The following is an 18,742-nucleotide window of genomic DNA, read 5'->3' as shown; positions in this document are numbered from 1 at the left end:
TGTTGAAATATTGATTTATCATTAGTAAGCAACATATCATCCTAATATAACATGCTAATATTAGATGATATTGGGTGTGGGGAATATGAGAGTTCTCTGTTCTATCTTCGAATTTCTCTGTAAATCTAAAATTGTTCTAAAAAATAAAGTTTATTTAAAAATGGTAAATAAGAGTCTTTAAAATATGTTACAACAAAAATAGCATTTAGGTATATTCTATCTAAATCATTTATAGGAAACTTGGTAAATTCTTATTCATCCATATTTTATCACTTTAGAAATTTTGAATGTGATAGATTTTAATTTTTCCAGTAGAGAGGAATTAGACTGCAATCCCACTAGATCATAATTTTCTTCCACAGCCTCCTTTCTCCGAATACATGCTTTGAATATTTTTTTTCTATTTGACACTTCCCCTTATTTTTGCTGCCTTATTCTTTTGTTATAAACTTTTAAAGCCAAAATTTGAACCTCTCAACAGTACACGTAATAATTTAAGCTTCAACAAATAGATGTGGATTGAATTTTTATCTCCTCGTTACATGAGATAATTTAAGTGACACAAATTACTTTAGCTTATTTAGGAGGCAAGTCATGATCATCTTCATAAACCAGAAGATCTGAGATATATCAGAACGATGTAAAAGTTTAATCTTGCTGTAGTATACTAGTTTACTAAAACTCACTTTGCATCAATAGTAGGGACACTGCTTTTAAGAGAGAGAAAAATGTTTTTAATTAACTTATTATGCATACATTTAATGATTCTACTTTCTAGTGTTCATTTTTATATTATAAGAGCTTTTCTATTAAAAAGTCCAAAACATTGTTGAATTGTTTTTAATGTAGAATTACAAGAACGTGTAAGAATCTATTTTTAGAAAAAAAAGTTTTATTTTGCTATAAATTGTTCACATCATATATACAAAATTAAAGTGATTTCTGCTTTCTTTTTTTAAAATGTCCCAAGTTAAAGCTAGAAGGGAGGTTATGATTATTTGCTGATTACTCCCAGACCCCAATATCTAGTCTCAAACTTTGATTCAACTGCCCAGAGGCACTTCTATTTAGGTATCTCATCATCGCTTCTTTCCAACTCAGTGTTTATTGAGACAATTGCACCCAATCTGACTTGCCCTCTAATTTCTATTGAGAGTTCCATTCTGCTCGTCCTCTTATTCATGATTCCTTTCTCCCACTTTGAAGGTCATATGTGCATGGCCAATGTGGACACATCTGACTTTGTGTTGCATATTTTTTGAGATCCCTTCTATCTCCTAAGTTACATTAATCTTTCAAATCTTATACCACAATACCCTCGAATCTTAACTAATTTGGAAGGGGGATTCTAAAATGTGTTTTGGATCTGGATAATTTATCAACTATGGTACCAAATCCTAGCTCTCTGAATACTCTTTTGTGGATTTCTGCAATGTCCTCCCCATGGTCTTCTGTCTACACATTTTCTCTGATGCTGAGGGTCAAGCCTTCCATTTGTCCTCTAGCTTCTACTATCTCCCTTGTTCAATGACCTTGCTCTTTCAATTACCCTCCCCATGTGCTAAATCATCCATCATTCCATCTATGCTAGATTATTTCCTTCAGCATAATACATTGCTTTAATATCTCCTATTTTACAAAATTGTGCTGATATACTATATCCTTCTTATATGACTGCCTCATTTCTTTACTTACCATCCACCACACAATTTCTCAAGAGATTTGTTAAATCTCAGTGTCTCTTTTCCTTGCTTTCCATTCACAATTCAATTCACTTCACTCAGAGTTTTCATCACCACTTTAGTGAAATTAATCTTGTTAAAGTCACCATTGACCTTTATGTTGCCAGATTCAAATGGATACTTCTATAGATCATTCTTGAACTATTTAAAACACATCTAACCAATTGGGTGATGCTTTCTGCTCAGATTTTTGACTTGCATTTATTCTTCTTATTTCATTTGTACACACCAATTTGACATGAGAGAATCACCCAACCAAGACCACTCTACAAGCCAGGAATGAAGTTTATTTTCCTGATCTCTATTCTTTAAAGAATTCATGATAATCAGTGTTACCCTGCATGCCGTGCTTAGCATTGGCCCAGGAGGACCTGTAGCTTAACGTCTATGTAGGCCTCATCAAAACTCTTTTGTACATCTTTTACTATGCATTCTTAAAGGAAAAGATGACTGTGTCTAAATGTGAAAGTGTGTGGGTCATGCCACTGCCCATATAGAGATAGGCATAGCTTCAGAATGCGGAGAAAGAGCTATCATTTTTCAGTAGTGCTGGAACTGACTTTCTTGCTTCTCATTGTGTTATTGTGCTCCAATGTATGATTCCAGAGGAATGCACTAATTAGCATGATATTTGTGTGTGTACCTGTGTGTGAGTGTGTGTGTCTTTTTGCATGGGGCAGTTGAGAAACATTTGCAATTTTTTACAGTCCCTGTTACTCAAATTTGGATGTATGCAAGTCTATATTTACAGGGTGTGACAACGAATTCTCATAGTGGCAAGTAGATATGCTTTAAATTCTTAATTGTAAGTTCATCAAAAAATATGATTAAATCATTTTTAAAGGAAAAGCTTAGTTTTATTGAAATGATTTAATATATCATGGTATTAATTAATTGTAATCTACTTTTTTCTTTTTGTTGTTTGAAAACAACTTCAAACACCTTCAAAACATGACACATTTGAAAATATGAAAAAAATTATCTTAACTTTTCTACTTTTACATGTACTTCCATTTATAATTTTTATGAAAATATGCTTTGGGTTTGATATACTTTGAGTAATTACATTTTGAAAAAATGTTTTAGTGAAAATCAAATTATGTGAAATGCCTGATAATAACTATTTAATTAGTAATTTTATTGAAATATGGAAAAATATTTATATGAATAACTATATAATTATTTGTGAATTACATGTGTCTTAATATCATCATTTATTTAAACATGTTAATAGTGATTTGATTCAATCATCTTTCATGTCTTGTCAAATTTCTATTAAAACCATATTCGTACACATATTTCTCAATATGAAGGTATATTTGTTCAGGTAGGAGAAAATATTTCGATGAAAAATTTGTTAGCTAAGTTTATAGTATTTAACTATTTAAACATATGGTTTGTGGGTCTTAACCTGGGCTAGCCAATTCTTGGGTATATAACTTTTGAACCGAAGAAGACAATATCCAAAAATATTTAAACTTGCTTACTTCCAACTTCCAGTAGTGACACATTGATAAGAGTGCACTACTGTTCTTAGATCAGCAATATTTTGAAATATTTCTTTTATCTTTGTTCAATTTTATGCACTTAAATATATTTTTCTCATCAACTTGTTTCCCTGAGGTTAGCTCAATCTGTATTCTGTTGCTTGCAATCAAAGTTTTTTAAGTGATACACCTATTTTTGCCTTCAGTAATATTAAATGGTCCTAAATTTTTCTTTATACCTCAGTGGACTCTCTCTGTCTGCTAGCCCTTTCTCTAGAATAATTTGGGGTTTGGTCTTAGGCCTTTTCTCTAATTACATTCTTTTTTCTTTTTTTTTTTTTTTTTTTTTTTTGAGATGGAGCCTTGCTCTATCTCCCAGGCTGGAGTGCGGTGGCATAATCTTGGCTCACTGCAACCTCCATCTCCCAGGTTCAAGTGATTCTCCTGCCTCAGCCTCCTGAGTAGCTAGGATTACAAGCGAGCACCACCACATCTGGCTAATTTTTGTATTTTTAGTAGAGATGGGATTTCACCATGTTGGTCAGGCTGGTCTCGAACTCCTGACCTCATGATCCGCCCACCTCAGCCTCCCAAAGTGCTGAGGTTACAGGCATGAGCCACAGCTCTCAGTCTTCTAATTACATTCTCTTACTTATGAAGCATTTTCTAGTTTCATGATTTTCAATACCATCTAGTGCCGATGGCTCCTTAATCCATAAGTGCAGTTTCAATCTCACTGCTGAGCTCCAGACCCATGGTAAATGTTCCATAGCTCTTTGCTAAATAAAAATAGCCATAGTGGCGGAGATTGCAGGGAATGAGGGCATTGTTAGTGGTAAAATAGTGGCTGAAAGGATTGACCCTAAGATCTAGATACTGATATCCAAATACTAGATAAATGCTGTATCAAGACAAGGCTTATAGGATAAGAGAATAAGCAGAGGCAGTAGAAATGGTAATACCACTTAGGTCAATGCAGACACTGTGCATGTGGGGAGTGAGTGAGGTAGTGAAGTAAATAGAAAGCTGTGGCTCAAAAAGCAAATTTCAGAATTTAAAACATCCTACCACTTTAGGTCAAGACAAATAATTAAATGTGTGGATGAGAGTGGGTTACATAAATGAAGTATGCATAGATAAAGTAACAGTAAAAGATGACAAGAGTGTTTGAAGCTAGACATGTTGGTGGGCATCTGCCAGATAAAACATTTAGAAAGAATGTGAGTTTTGTGTGAACACCTTGGTGCATAGAAGTCTATGGGCTGAAAATTAGCAAGGTGACAAGACTCAATATGGGAATAACAACATCTGCCCGTACAAAGTAAGAACAATAGCCAATATCCTCACCTTTCCATTTTAGCACGGGAACTACTGGAGGAGGGGTGTGTGTAAGAATAGTAATTAAATAGAGAAAAGGAGAGAGGGAGAGGAGGGGAGGAAAGAAAGAAAAAAGAAGGAGGAGGAGAAGAAGGAGATGGAAAAAGAAGGAGAAAGAGAAGAGGAAGAAGAGGAGGAAGGGAGGAGGATTAGAGAGGAGACAGAGGAGAGGAGAGGAGGGGAGGGGAGGAGAAAGGAGGGGAGGGGAGGGGAACAAATGCTCCCAAATGCTGCTAAAATAAATAGAAGATATATGAATTGCAGGTACCACAAGTGCTTAACAAATCATCCTCAAGATATACAATGACTCAGACAAAAGAGGAATTTAATCCTCACTATTCCCCAGAGTGAGTGGTTTAAGATCCACAGCAGAGGTTCTGTTCCAAGTAAGTCTCTGAAGAATCAGGCTGATAGGAGATCTTTCATCTCTAACTTCTAAGATGCCAATAGTCATTCCATCCACACAGCTAATAGGACAGAATGTGGAAAATTATGACTTGAAAGTATTTACAGTTTAGGGAGTCAGGCTTGGAAATGTCACACATCCCTTCTTGTGCATATTCCATTGACCACAAATCCAATGTCCTGGCCACAGCTAACTGCAACACATACCCTGCTTATGTGTCCAGGAGCAGAAGAAAACCTGGATTTGGATGAGCAGAAAGCAGTCCCTATCACAGTGAGTATGTCTTTACCCTCCAAAGTTCACTAAATTAAATAAAATTTTGGTGACATACAGGTATTTTTTTCTTTCTTAACATTTAAAAAAATCCAGATGCTTAATGGTTAATGTCTAAATGACTCAAAATTTTCCCTCTTCACTAACATTGCTGTACAGCTACATCCTGAATTTGCATGTCTCTGTTATTTTCTCCAACTGGAAACTTGATTCTCAACACTATTTGACTAAAATAGCTTCCTATAAAAAGATTTTGGAGTTCCCACAAGTACAACTCAGTCAGAACCTTTATTTAGTCTCTTTAAAATGAAAAACCATTTGGAAAATAAAAATTTCAGGGTGGAACAGGATGTATACAAATTGTAATTAAAACAAATTCAAGACAAGACAAAACCATTAGTCTTCATGGAAAATCCAGGGGGAACATTCACAGTTCAATGCCACTCTCATTGGTGAGTAATTGATCTTAAGACACTAGCAAGTTTCTAAATTATCCCACATAAGTCTCAGATCCAACAGCCTAGCAGTGAGTCACATTAACTAGTTGACTTTGCAACAATCGCAAGAGATGATTTTCTTGGATGGCTTGGCTTCTGCACATTCTGTTGATCTTCTGCTTCCTTACTTTATCATCTCAATGTATTTTTCTCTCCCTTTCTGTTTCCTACACACAGACACGTTTTTCTTCCTATAGTCTTTACTTCAGCAATCCCTCATTATTACTTCTAATGGATGTTTCTCCTACTGAGTTACCTCTGGCCTGCCATCTCAGGTGTCCTCCCATATCCTAAAATAGAAAAATGTTCACTATCATGATAGTATTCACCAGTCAACTCCTTTTTTTTTTTTTTTTTCTTTTTTTGAGATGGAGTCTCGCTCTGTCGCCCAGGCTGGAGTGCAGTGGTATGATCTCAGCTCACTGCAACCTCTGCCTCCTGAGTTCAAGCAATTCTCCTGCCTCAGCCTCCCAAGTATCTGGGATTACAGGCATGTGTCACCATGCTCAGCTAATTTTTTTGTATTTTGAGTACAGACGTGTTTTCACCATATTGGCCAGGCTGGTCTTGAGCTCCTGACCTTGTGATCCACCCACCTCGGCCTCCCAAAGTACTGGGATTATAGGCGTGAGCCACTGCGCCTGGCCGCCAACACCTTTTTTACATCACAGAAGATAGTTCACAAGTACCTTCAAGGGATACACATGAACTCCTAACTTTTGAAATCTGAGTTGTTTTCCATAACTTTCTCTCCCTGAAACTGATCACCAGTCAAGTCCAGATATTATGAATTCAATCCATGTGATCGCTTCCATATTTTACTTTTACTGCCTTATTTCTTTCCTTATTATCCTGTGTCTGGCAAGTGCTATAACCTCTCAGCTAACATTCCAGTCTCTAATTCTCACTCATGTCCATTGTTCACATTTTTTTGCTAAATTAACCTGTATCATCGCTATGATAATGTCTCCCCAATATTTAACGATCTACAGTGGCTTCTCATGATTCTAATAGTATAAAACCCCCAAAATATTAATATAGCATAAAAACCTTGTTGAAGTTTTGCCCAAAATTTTATTTTACAGGGCAAGCCTTCATTTAACCTAATTCTTTGTCTTATGCTTTATTATTGAACTATCACTAACTTTGACATTTATCCTTAAGGAAGTGTATTATGTACATATACTGTTGTTTAGAATGGATATATCTAGAACAAGTGTAATATTTCCAGGGCAAAATGTGGATATGCAACTTTTCTTTTTTTTTTTTTTTTTTCTTTTTGAGACTGCAGTCTCAATCTCCTGAGTATCTGAGTATCCATCATCCCTGGCTAATTTTTTTAAAATTTTTGGTAGAGACAAGATCTTACTATGTTGCTCAAACTCCTGGGCTCAAGCAGTCCTCCCACTTTGGCCTCTCAAAGTGCTAAAATTACAGGTGTGAGTCACCACACCCGATAGATATGCAGGTTTTCCTATTTCAGGCTTATCATTATTTTCCTCATTGCCAAAACTTTTAGGTACTTAATTCAAGGTTATCTCAATCTAATCCCCCTTCTTCTCTAGGACTGATGCACAATTCTGGAGACTTATTAATAGCAACAATATTAGATGGTGAATGTCTGGCCTTGTTATCTGGCTCACACTGGCATCCTCAGAGTTGACACTGCCCTGTCTGGTCTTGTGAGCATCCACTGCGATGACTTTGCATATGAAATCTGGCCTACGGCCCACACTGTCATCTGCAAACAGATTTCTTCATCCCAACCCCATGGCCTCTCTAAGTCTGCTGCCCTTCACTCATCTAAGTGCATGTCCTTCCTGTGGACATGGGAAATGTTGGCTGCTCTTTGGAGCACCAGTGAATTTTGTGAGGCAATCTCAGCCCCCCACTGTCTCGACACCACACAGTGCCCTTGGCATTAATTATGCCATGGTTTTCAGAGAATGCTGCAAGCTGCTGTTTTTATTTTTTCCTTCCATTTTTCCATTTCCAAATGGGAAGTAGGACATGGCTATTTTCTACTTTCACATTCATAAACTTATTTAGGTTTTGCATGATGTGATTTCTGGTGATGGAAAAAGGAGATGGGGAACAGCAAGAGAACTGGAGTCAAAGACAGAAAGATCTCTTTCATGGTCCCATGCTATTCCCTTTTCCAGCTCTCCTCAGCCCAGAAGGAGAAAATTTAATTCACTGGGCATTGTTTTGGTCAACTATTACAAAATACCATAGGCTGGATGACTTAAACACCAGAAATTTATTTCTCATGTTTCTGGAGGCTGAAAAGCCCCAGACTGGAGCATTATTATGGGCAGGTTCCAGTGAGGACTTTCCTCCTGGCTTGTAGATGGTCACATTCTTACTGTGGCTCACGTGGCAGAGGAAGAACGAAAAGCTGTGGTGTGTTTTTCTTACAAGGGCACAAATTGCACCATGAGGCCCCACCCTCACGACCACATCTAAGCCCAGTTACCTCCCAAAGGCACCATCTCCACATAATCATCACATTGAGAGTTAGGACTTCAACATATGAATTTTAGGAGGTCATAAACATTTAGTCCATAATGGGCATTCTTCTTTATAGCAAATTGCATACACGTTATGATGAGAATCCTTCCAAAGTATCGACAGGCCGTGCATTTGAAACCTTTATTTCAAACTGTGCTTGAATAAACTCTTGCTTGGCAGATTACTCGATCCCTGAATTAGTAGCCTCCTTGGGTCTAGACTTTAGCTCAGATGGGTGAAGGATTAGAAGAGGAAAAACAGGACTGTAAATGAAAAACACCAAGGTTAACATTTCCAAATAATCTGCTAGGAAGAAAGGTTATATTATAATAGATATATGTCCAGATATATAGATATAAACATACACTCTCTATTACCTTCATAGACACTAACATAAGGACTAAGAGATTTGAGAAATATGTTGAATTAATGAAAAATATAAAATATGTCTTTCTCTATATAATAAAATTTGTAAACAAGTTGGGTACAGGAATAACAAAAGCTAAGTTGAGTAGTTTCTTGGTATTCTATTTTTATTCAATAAATAAAGCAGCTACTAAAATATTGTTTTAAACACTAGTAGGAGTTTGTCATTTAATTTGTTTCATTCACTTGTAAATGTTCACAACCTATCAGTAGGTGCTGAAATTTCTATAGCTTCAGTATATAATGAAAGCTTTCAAAGTACTACTTTTCTCAGTGCCAGATATTAAAGTCTTAAATGGCCAATTCTGAAGATATTTGAACATTGCTTACTGTTTCACAAATACTTTATATAACATGTAAAAAATGACATTTATTAGCTCCCTGGTTATTTTTCTTTATGACTGTGAACAATGCAGCTCAGAAAGGAAAGAAAGAGATTGCATTTGAAACCTGAAAAAGCTACACATAATTAACTGGGAAAAAAGAACTAATAGGAAGGAGAATGAGAGAAACAAACAAAAAATAATGTAAAATCTTGATAGAATGAGAAATATAAAGTATATTCAGAAAATAAAAGATTTTATTGTCCTTTGATTATTTTATCTTAGAGGTCTAAAAATATCATTTTAAAATTAGCTAAGAAAAAAATCCAAAGATTTGTGACTGTAATATTAGAAGAGGTTGAAATTTATAATAAAGACATTTAATCTTGTAATGGTCAGCAATAGGGATAAATTAAAATTTTTAAAAAGTGCCATGATAAAAGTTATGCATTTTATTCTCTTGTATCTATTCACTGGGCATATAATTGCTGAGCATTCAGTGTGATCATGACTCAATTATAAGTGCTGCACAATCTTAGAATTCCATTGTGGAAAAAGCATAGCATTAGAAATAAGAAGGCAGAGATTCAAGTTCAAATTTCTACTGTTTATAAACAATATGAGCCTGGTCAAATGACACTACTCTTCAACTCTTCTGTTTTAACACTTATAAAAGGGGATGATTATGAGAATGATAAGAAAATCTCTTTCACCAAATGATGCATAAAACATCCAGTATGTTAATACATATAAAAGTGCTTTATGCATTGCTAATCAAAAAAAAATTTAATATATTTCACATTTCAGTCTAAGACTTTTTTCTTTTCCATTTCAAATTTTGCAAGGTTTAATTGAAAATACCTAAAGTGAGAGAGAAATATGTAGTGTTTCCATGGGAATTATTATTGAACTAAGGTTTTTACTATTTCAAGCACCAAGTTCATTGAAGTCATTTTCATTTGCTTTACTTCTGAAGTTTCTGATGCCATATGATATCTATCTACATTGAGTTGAATTGCACTTAGGAAATTATTTCTCTGTACAACTCAAAGAGAACTTGATATCATGTGAGGCAGGTATTACTGTAAGGCATTGTGACTCAGAAGAGAAGAAAGCTGCTCATTATGTCAATTACATTTATGGGAAGCAGGGGAACCCAGTTTCCCATCCCTCTTGTGAATTCTTTCAGCAAATTAAATTATGAGCATGCAGACTTGTTTAATTAATGGAGTGCATTGCAACTTGGAATTGTATCATCTGTGCACAAAGAAATCATCACATCACAGCCTTGGAGATGTTTTCTACTTGGCCTTCCATCATGGATGGTTGTATATCATACTCAGTCTTTGAGAGAAGAGAGTCTCACTATTGTCATGTTTCTATAAACATCAGTAATCTCTGAGTTTGGCATTGTGGATTGTACTTGGATAAGAAGAATATAGTCTATAAAAATTATAGGGCATGCTCATAGTAGAAATTATTTTCCCAGTAATTTTAACCAATAAATAACTGCTATGCACATAAAAATATGTCAGAAACACTGGAGTAGCTTGTACCTCCTTGGCATAGCTATGTTGGATGATTGAAGCTGATTGGATTAACAAGAATAATATGAACGGCTCTGAAATATTTCTGTTGCTAAGTGTCCAAAAATTCAATTTAGCAAATGTTTGCTGAGTTTATGTTTTATGCAAAGCACTTTCTTAGACATCCTGGTTTGTAAAGCTGAGAAGACAACCTTGGCAACTCTCAGTTAACTAAGAGAGACTGAAATGTAAATATAAATTCCTGCAAATACGTGATTAGTACCTTGACAGGGATTTTTCCAATGTGTCATGGAAATATAGATTCAAAAGCAACTTCATCTACTAGGGAAAGTGATGGGCTAGTGGAGACAGGGGCCAGGAAAAACTGTGCAGTACAAATGTTCCAGCTAATGCTGAGCCACGGAAGCATAAAAAATGAGTCCCATTTCTGGGAACACTGAGCAGTCTACTTTGGGTTATGATTAGAGATAAAGCTATAAACGAACACTGAGCTTAGAAATTCAAATGTTTGTAAGTACATATGAATTTCTAACACTATGCTTAGAAATTCAAATGTTTGTAAGTACATATACGTTAATACGTTTTAAATAAGAGTGACGCCCAGGCACGGTAGCTCATGCCTGTAATCCCAGCACTTTGAGAGGCTGAGGTGGGTGGATCACCTGAGGTCAGGAGTTCGAGACCAGCCTGGCCAACATGGCGAAACCCTGTCTCTACTAAAAATACAAAAAATAGCCAGGCGTGGTGGCATGTGCCTGTAGTCCTAGCTACTTGGGAGGCTGAGGTAGGAGAATCTCTTGAACCTGGGAGGCAGAGTTTGCAGTGAGCCGAGATCACGCCACTGCACTCCAGTCTGGGTGACAGAGCAAGACTCCATCTCAAAAAAAAAAAAGTGACAAGATTATACCTGCTTCTATCAAATCAGTCATCTCATCTGACTGGAGAATATTAGAGGGAGAAGACATTCTTCACAGGATAGTAGATCAACAAGGAAATAGTTTGAAGTGTTCCCGTAGGGGATGAAGGATGCCTGGACAATGGCAGCAGGTATGGAGAAGACAGAATGGGGGACACACCTTTTCTTTCTGGCATTTTTTTCCCCTCTGGTAACAGGACCTAACTGTCTTTTGACAAATGATTCTCTTTCTCCACGGTCAGCTGTGTGGTTTGAGGAAGCTGACACCATCCGTTCTCCAAGTGGGTGAACAGGTAATGAAGGACAAATTAATTTGTACATTTCATCATCAAGACACTCTCCAGGGATTAGGAGTAGATATGTGCAGTCAGAGTGAATCTCAGGGCATATTGGGAACCGATACAAAGGTACTTCGTCGTTTCAATGGGATCTGCGTGAGGAGGAAGGCAAGACTGAAAAGTTCTAGCTGTTCTAATTGGGATTAGGACAGGACTAGCTTCAGAAACAAGGCAGAGAAATGGAAATAATTTTTCAGATAAAGGAGTAGAATAGACATTTGAAAGTAAGTGTCCTGAAATTAAGAAAGAGGACTGAATCATTTGTCTATTGGGAATTGACTCTATTGGTAATGAATGATGTTAACTGGGGAGACTTGTATATATTGAGAGAAGACGGGGACCCAGGGAAGAAATCCTGGTGAACAATGGCATTTAGGAATCCGATTTGATGTAAGGTGTGGGTTATAGAGGACTCTTATGTTCTAATTTGTACTTTTTAAAATTGTATACTCTTAAAATTTAGCACATCTTGTATTTGTAGTGAAAATGTTTTTCCCACTTGGGTCAGTTGAAATAAAAAATAATGCTAGGTGAAGAAGTAGTGTCTTGGTTGAGGAACTCTTGAAGATGAGAACACATGCATGGAGTGATCACATTTTCAAAGCAAAATTTGCTGGGGATGGGGTGGTGGTGATAGAAAAAACATTGAGAAAGCAAGATCCAAGGAGAGATCACTTCCAGATAAAGAACAAGCTGTTTGTGAATGGCAATATTTTGGTTGTCTTTGAAGAATAAATAAAATTTTGACATTAATAGTAGTGGATGGGGGTCGGGGTGAAGTTGATGAAAATTTTCTAGTCTTTGATATGTTTGCTGATGACTGGACTCCATTCTGAAAATCTCTTGACTGGTCATCTGTGGTTCATGTTCTTCTGGAGCCTTATCTTTATTAAACAGTGTGGATAGAAGAAGACACTTCAGACTCTAGTCCTGTAAACATATAGTTCGTAAAAGCATGACTTGGATGGATCCAGTTATACATCAGCAGCTGTTAACTACAGGATGCTAGCTCTGTCACAGTTCAATATTCTGAAACTTCTGTTCTCCTATAAAAGGCAATTCCATATTCTACTTTGACCCTGTAATAATTCAAGTCTAAAAATTTATCCTAAGAACATAATCATACATTTTCTATAAGAATGTTCATTGCAGGCTTATTTTTAACAGGAAAATATGTGAGCAAAAATCTCTGCATGGCAACAGTAGGGAGATAGGTTAAGTGAATTATGATATGGCAATATAATGAAATTCATGCATGTAAATAGAAATCATATAGAAAAATTGTAAAGATATGAAAAGTACTTAAGATATATTGCTTTGTCTTCTCAACTTACTCAACTGTGTGTTTGCGTTTGTACATGTGTATGTAAACATGTGTCTGCATAGATACACACACTTACAACCACATTTTTATTTAAAAGTGTTGTAAAAAATCTTGAGTTACACAACAAAATGTTGACATTTTATTAGTTCTGGGTGGATGAATCTGGAGTGCTATTGTGTTTCTCTTTGCTTATCTATATTTTCTAATTATTCTATAATGGACATATTAAACCTTGGTGGTAATAATATAAGTTGTGTTTCACATATCTGCATTTAACAAAACAATACAACTTTAGTTATTGGTGCTTTTTCTTCTTTTGGATGCCCAGTATTTCAGCTCAGTTCTCTCTCTAAATCTACCTTAGTACAAAAAACAAAAAGAAATAATGAAAACATAAATGCTTGCTTTCTAAGACCTTTATAGCTCCAGTAAGGCTACCAGACCTAAGCAAGTTCTCACTGTCTTTGCATGGGTGATGGCCAACATGGATTCTGTAGAATTCATTCCCCTGGACCTGGTAGCATCAATGATCCGGAGACAGTGGTGGTCATCTAGGGCTTGTGGCAACTGCACACCACCCCGGTTGTTCCTGAGTGTGACCTTAATTTTTGTTATAGTGAGCCACTTGTCTAGACCTGAGTTGTTAAATCTGGTTGTGTAGGCTTGCTGTGGATTTTCCGAGTTACCTGCATGCCTGCAATAAACTGTTTTCTGTGTCTGTTAGTCAACATTATTTCTTTTCTTCCAAACAAAATATCAGGTTCCAAATAAACCTGATTGACAGAGGTCTAGCCTTGTTTGACCACCATATCAAGTCTGTGTATTTAGATTTCTTAGGAACAACTAGAGACAATTTCAGAGTCTCAGTGGGAAACCACATAGGATTTTTTGTGACATATCTCATAGACTGAAAATTAATGATAGCTAGATTTCTGGAAAAATAGAGCTATAGAATAACATATTTATTATCATTTTAGATGAGAATATGCCCAGGGAATCATGAGCTATAAGGAAATATTGTCATAATCATAAGTTTTGAAAGTGTCTTATAAAAGAAAGTACAGTTGCAGAGTTAGTTTTATCTCCATGCCACTTAAAATTATTTTATATACATTTTTAAGTCACACAATTTTTTAAGTGCTATTCCTTACTTGAACTTATTTTCCATGAATTTAAAGCATTTTGTAAAAATTTAGTATCCTTTTCATATTTCTCTAGAAATTTTACCATTTCAGATTCTCAATTATTTTACATGGACATCTGGATCAAGTCAATTATTGTACCTTTCTCATTCAGTACACAAGCAAGCACCCATAGAGAATGATATCTGCTGTTTGGTTATTTGCATTAATATCAGGAGAATATGAAATAATTTTACATCTTTGTTACTAGTGTAACTCAGATAGAAATCTGGAATGAGAAATCTATTCTCATCACCTTTTTTCAGTTGTCCATTTACTGTCGGCAGATATTGAAGCAAAATCTTTGGTATGATTACTACTGATAGTATTTTGTATAAAAATAATTATCTCACTATTTCACTTTGTTTACTTTTTCATTCAAATACTGACTATCTCCATTTAGCAGACATAATGTTCTCACTTAGAGGATAAATTTTCTCAAAGTTCAACAGATTTTTCTGGAAAGGAAAGAATGATGAGTAGGAGTTTATAATAAAAATCATAACAAAACATAAAGTGATTTTCTGAAGATAATAATTAAATTAATATCTATCAATTTCTCAGCTTTAGCTATACATGTGCAGGCTACAAATAAATGCTAAAAAATTAAAATAATTATTTTTTGATTAAAAATGACTTTCTTCAAGCAGGATGGTAAAAAAGAAAAATCTTTGTAAATTTTGGTTTTATTCTCTGAGTCTTCTGCACCAGGCAATATCAGTGCTATTTCAAACACCATGTTAAACACGTAAACCGTCTGCTATCCAAAAGCATTAAAATCACAGTTGCATTTTTCAGATATTTCATGACTTTGCAAATGTATTTAGGGATACAGAAGTAAGTAAGGGGGAGTTGTAAGGATAAGGTTCACCTTTAAACTGACATATACAGTTGGCCCTCGAACAATGCAGGGGCTAAGAGTGCCCACTCATGCATGGTTGGAAATCTGAATATAGATTTTGACTCCCCCAAAACTTACCTACTAGTCTACTGTTTACTGGAAACCTTAATGATAATATAAACAGCCAATTAACACATATTTTGTATATTGCATGTATTATATACTGCACTCTTACAATGGAGAAAAGAAAATTGCATTAAGAAAATCATAAGGGGCCGGGCGCGATGGCTCACGCTTGTAACGCCAGCACTTTGGGAGGCCGAGGCGGGCAGATAACGAGGTCAGGAGATTGAGACCACGGTGAAACCCCGTCTCTACTAAAAATACAAAAAATTAGCCGGGCGTGGTGGCGGGCGCCTGTAGTCCCAGCTACTCGGAGAGGCTGAGGCAGGAGAATGGCGTGAACCCGGGAGGCGGAGCTTGCAGTGAGCCAAGATCGCGCCACTGCACTCCAGCCTGGGCGACAGAGCGAGACTCCGTCTCAAAAAAAAAAAAAAGAAAATCATAAGGAAGAGAAATATATGTAATACTTATTACACAGAAGTGGATCGTCATAAAGGTCTTCATCCTTGTGGTCTTCATGTTGGGTAGGCTGAAGAGGAGGAAGAAGAAAAGGCGTTGGTTTTGCTGTCTCAGAGGTGGCAGTTCATCTGTGAGGATTTTTCAAATTATTCCAAATCTCCAAAACTTTTCCAACACACATATTGAAAAAAATTTACATACAAGTAGACCCATACCATTCAAACTCATGTTGCTCAAGGATCAACTGCTCTGTAGTTTAACAAAGTATTTCATTTGTTTTCTCTTTTTTAAATAAAGCTTGAAAACTATTACCCTACAATTTGCTGTAAAAGTCAAAGAAAATAATCTAATGAAAACTAAATTCAATTAAATTTAATTTTAAAGAAATAGAGTATTTGCTGTCAGATTTAAGGAGTAGAGTAGCTTAGAATTAAACTAGATGGTAGCAGGGTCTTAGGGCAGTAACATCAAACTAAACAAAGTTTCTGAAGGATAGCATTTCGGGCAAATAAAACATTTGGTCTGTCCAATTCCCTTTAAATTAGGCTCATTCATGACACATCTGATTGCTCTGAACATTTCAGTGAATGGAGCATGAGAGGAGCAAGGCTATTTCTTTTTGACCAGTAACCAAAGCTTCTTTGGGGATCCCTCCGAGAGGCTTCACTCATCTATGAGGCCTTGGGGAAAGTCAGGAGTGTGCAGCTTTCAGAAGCTGTGACCTTGAAAGAGCCCAGAAAAGGGGGCAGGAGAAGCAACTTATTGGAAGCAAAACAAGCAGTAGAACAAAAACTAAACTAACAAAATTGCATGCCAGATCTATTCACTCTTTTGAAAGTTTAGAACTCTAGCTGGTAAGATACATTTGGTTCAAATTTCTGTTTTCCTTACAGTTAGAATTTTCCTTTTTTGTGTGTGTTCACTGAACACAGGCCCCCTCCATCCCAGGAATCTGGATAATCAGCTGCAAAGACACTTAATGATTTTCCAAATTGTAGGTCACTCTAGCCAGGTAGTTCTGCTGTAGATCACTTTCTGTTGCCGCAACCCAACAGTAACAGCAGGGAAATATGTGCTGAGGGTCTTGTAGAAGAAGCAGTAGACAAATTAAGACTGGATTTTGAACCATAATGTCAATTCAAAGACTTCAGTTTCGAACACAGACTAAGCAATTCTAATGCTTCCTAATGGCCTGAGCTCCTGACTTTAGAGTTCCTCGAACCTTGGCTGGGTTCTTCCATTAGGTTGGAATTGGAGGAACCCTGAGGTTTCCAGCAACCAGTAAAGGGGTTTGAAAAAAATACCTAGAAACTGCAAAACTTATAGATCTACAATCAAATATTCATATCAAGTGTGTTTAGTTGGAATCAGAAACATATTTTTAAGACATCTTCAGGTGATTCTGATGTTTAATATGGAAATCTTCCCATGTTTAAGTGTCTGTGGAGATTATTGTATTAGTCTGTTCTCACGCCGCTATGAGGAAATACCTGAGACTGGGTAATTTTTAAAGGAAAGAGGTTTAATTGACTCACAGTTTTTCAGGGCTGGGGAGGCCTCAGGGAACTTACAATCATGGCGGAAGGAGAAGCAAACACATCCTTCTTCACATGGCAGCAGGAAGGAGAAGTGCAGAGTGAAGGAGGGAAAAGACCCTTATAAAACCATCAGATCTTGTGAGAACTCACTCACTATCATGATAACAGCATGGGGGGACCACCTTCTTGCTGTAATCACCTCCCATGAGGTCCCTCCCACAACACATGGATATTACAATTCAAATTACAATTCAAGATGGGATTTGGGTGAGAACACAGAGCCAGACCATAACAATGATTATATATAATCTGTCTATATTTTGTATATAACCCATATATCTTTATCTCCAAAATATATATACATGTGTCATCAATATATAATCTATCATATGATATATCTCTATCTATATTTCTATCTAATCAATGCTATATATCCTTCTTTAGCTTTTCTTTACAAAGGTGGCACTTCTCATTTCCTCAGGCTACCTATGGTGAATTTAGCACAGAAGATATGCAAAGACAGAACTAATTTTTGCTCCTATGAGAAGGTTTGGAATAATAATTTATTCTCCTGCAGAAGTAATTACTACGCACTTACTATGGCCATAGGATAGGTTTGATGAAATTGCAGATCTGATGAAGTTACATTTTATGATAGACTGCAGTAAGCCTTAGAAAGATATTCTCCACTTTTACTTTCTATTCTCACATATTCAACCCAAAGTTAACTCTCAAAACTGGGAAAAGCTTTATGGCAACAACAGAGGTCCCCATAGAAGTGGAATGTCACCCATCTGGGGGCCAGCCTGCCAAGGTTGGCTGCAGGAAACACCTTTCCTCATATCCACATCAATCACTGGCCCTTCTGGTGGTCCCAGGTGTCCCTCTGAGGAAATATCTGCCTAGTCTTTTATTTGACTTCAGGAATATGGCCTTCCCTCATTTCCTTGGCTGAGAATCTAATGCCTAAACCATGTATTCTGAGATCCCTATTGGTCTTGTTTTTGAACTCTCTTGTTCTTAGTCTTTCATTAAAGGTTGACCTAGCACCACTGATTTTGCAACCAAGCTTTATGATATTCTGCTTCCTTTCTGAATCTACACATCCTAAAATATTCACTCAATTATTTACAGTTCTGCCATCTAGCTACCTGAAACACACATGCCCTCATCACTAATCATACATCTTTCCTCTGGAGCACACATGCATTGTATTAGCACTTTGAACAACCCACTTCAAGTTGTCTTCTCCTAATTTAAGACTTCTATGCCTTTGAGGATGTGCTATTCTTACCACCTTTTCCACTCAGGAAAATTTTTCTCTTGTTCACACCAGTCTTTTTGTTGTTGTTGTTCAAACTATTAACTCTTAGCTCAGGACTGTAAGAAAATTCCTGCCAGAGACTATTTGATTAGTGAAACAAGCACACTCT

Source organism: Hylobates moloch, unplaced genomic scaffold (genome assembly GCF_009828535.3).
Source record: "Hylobates moloch isolate HMO894 unplaced genomic scaffold, HMol_V3 SCAFFOLD_4, whole genome shotgun sequence".
Classification (NCBI taxonomy): Eukaryota; Metazoa; Chordata; class Mammalia; order Primates; family Hylobatidae; genus Hylobates; species Hylobates moloch.
The sequence above is the reverse complement of the archived record's forward strand: the minus strand, read 5'-3'. Positions refer to the sequence as shown.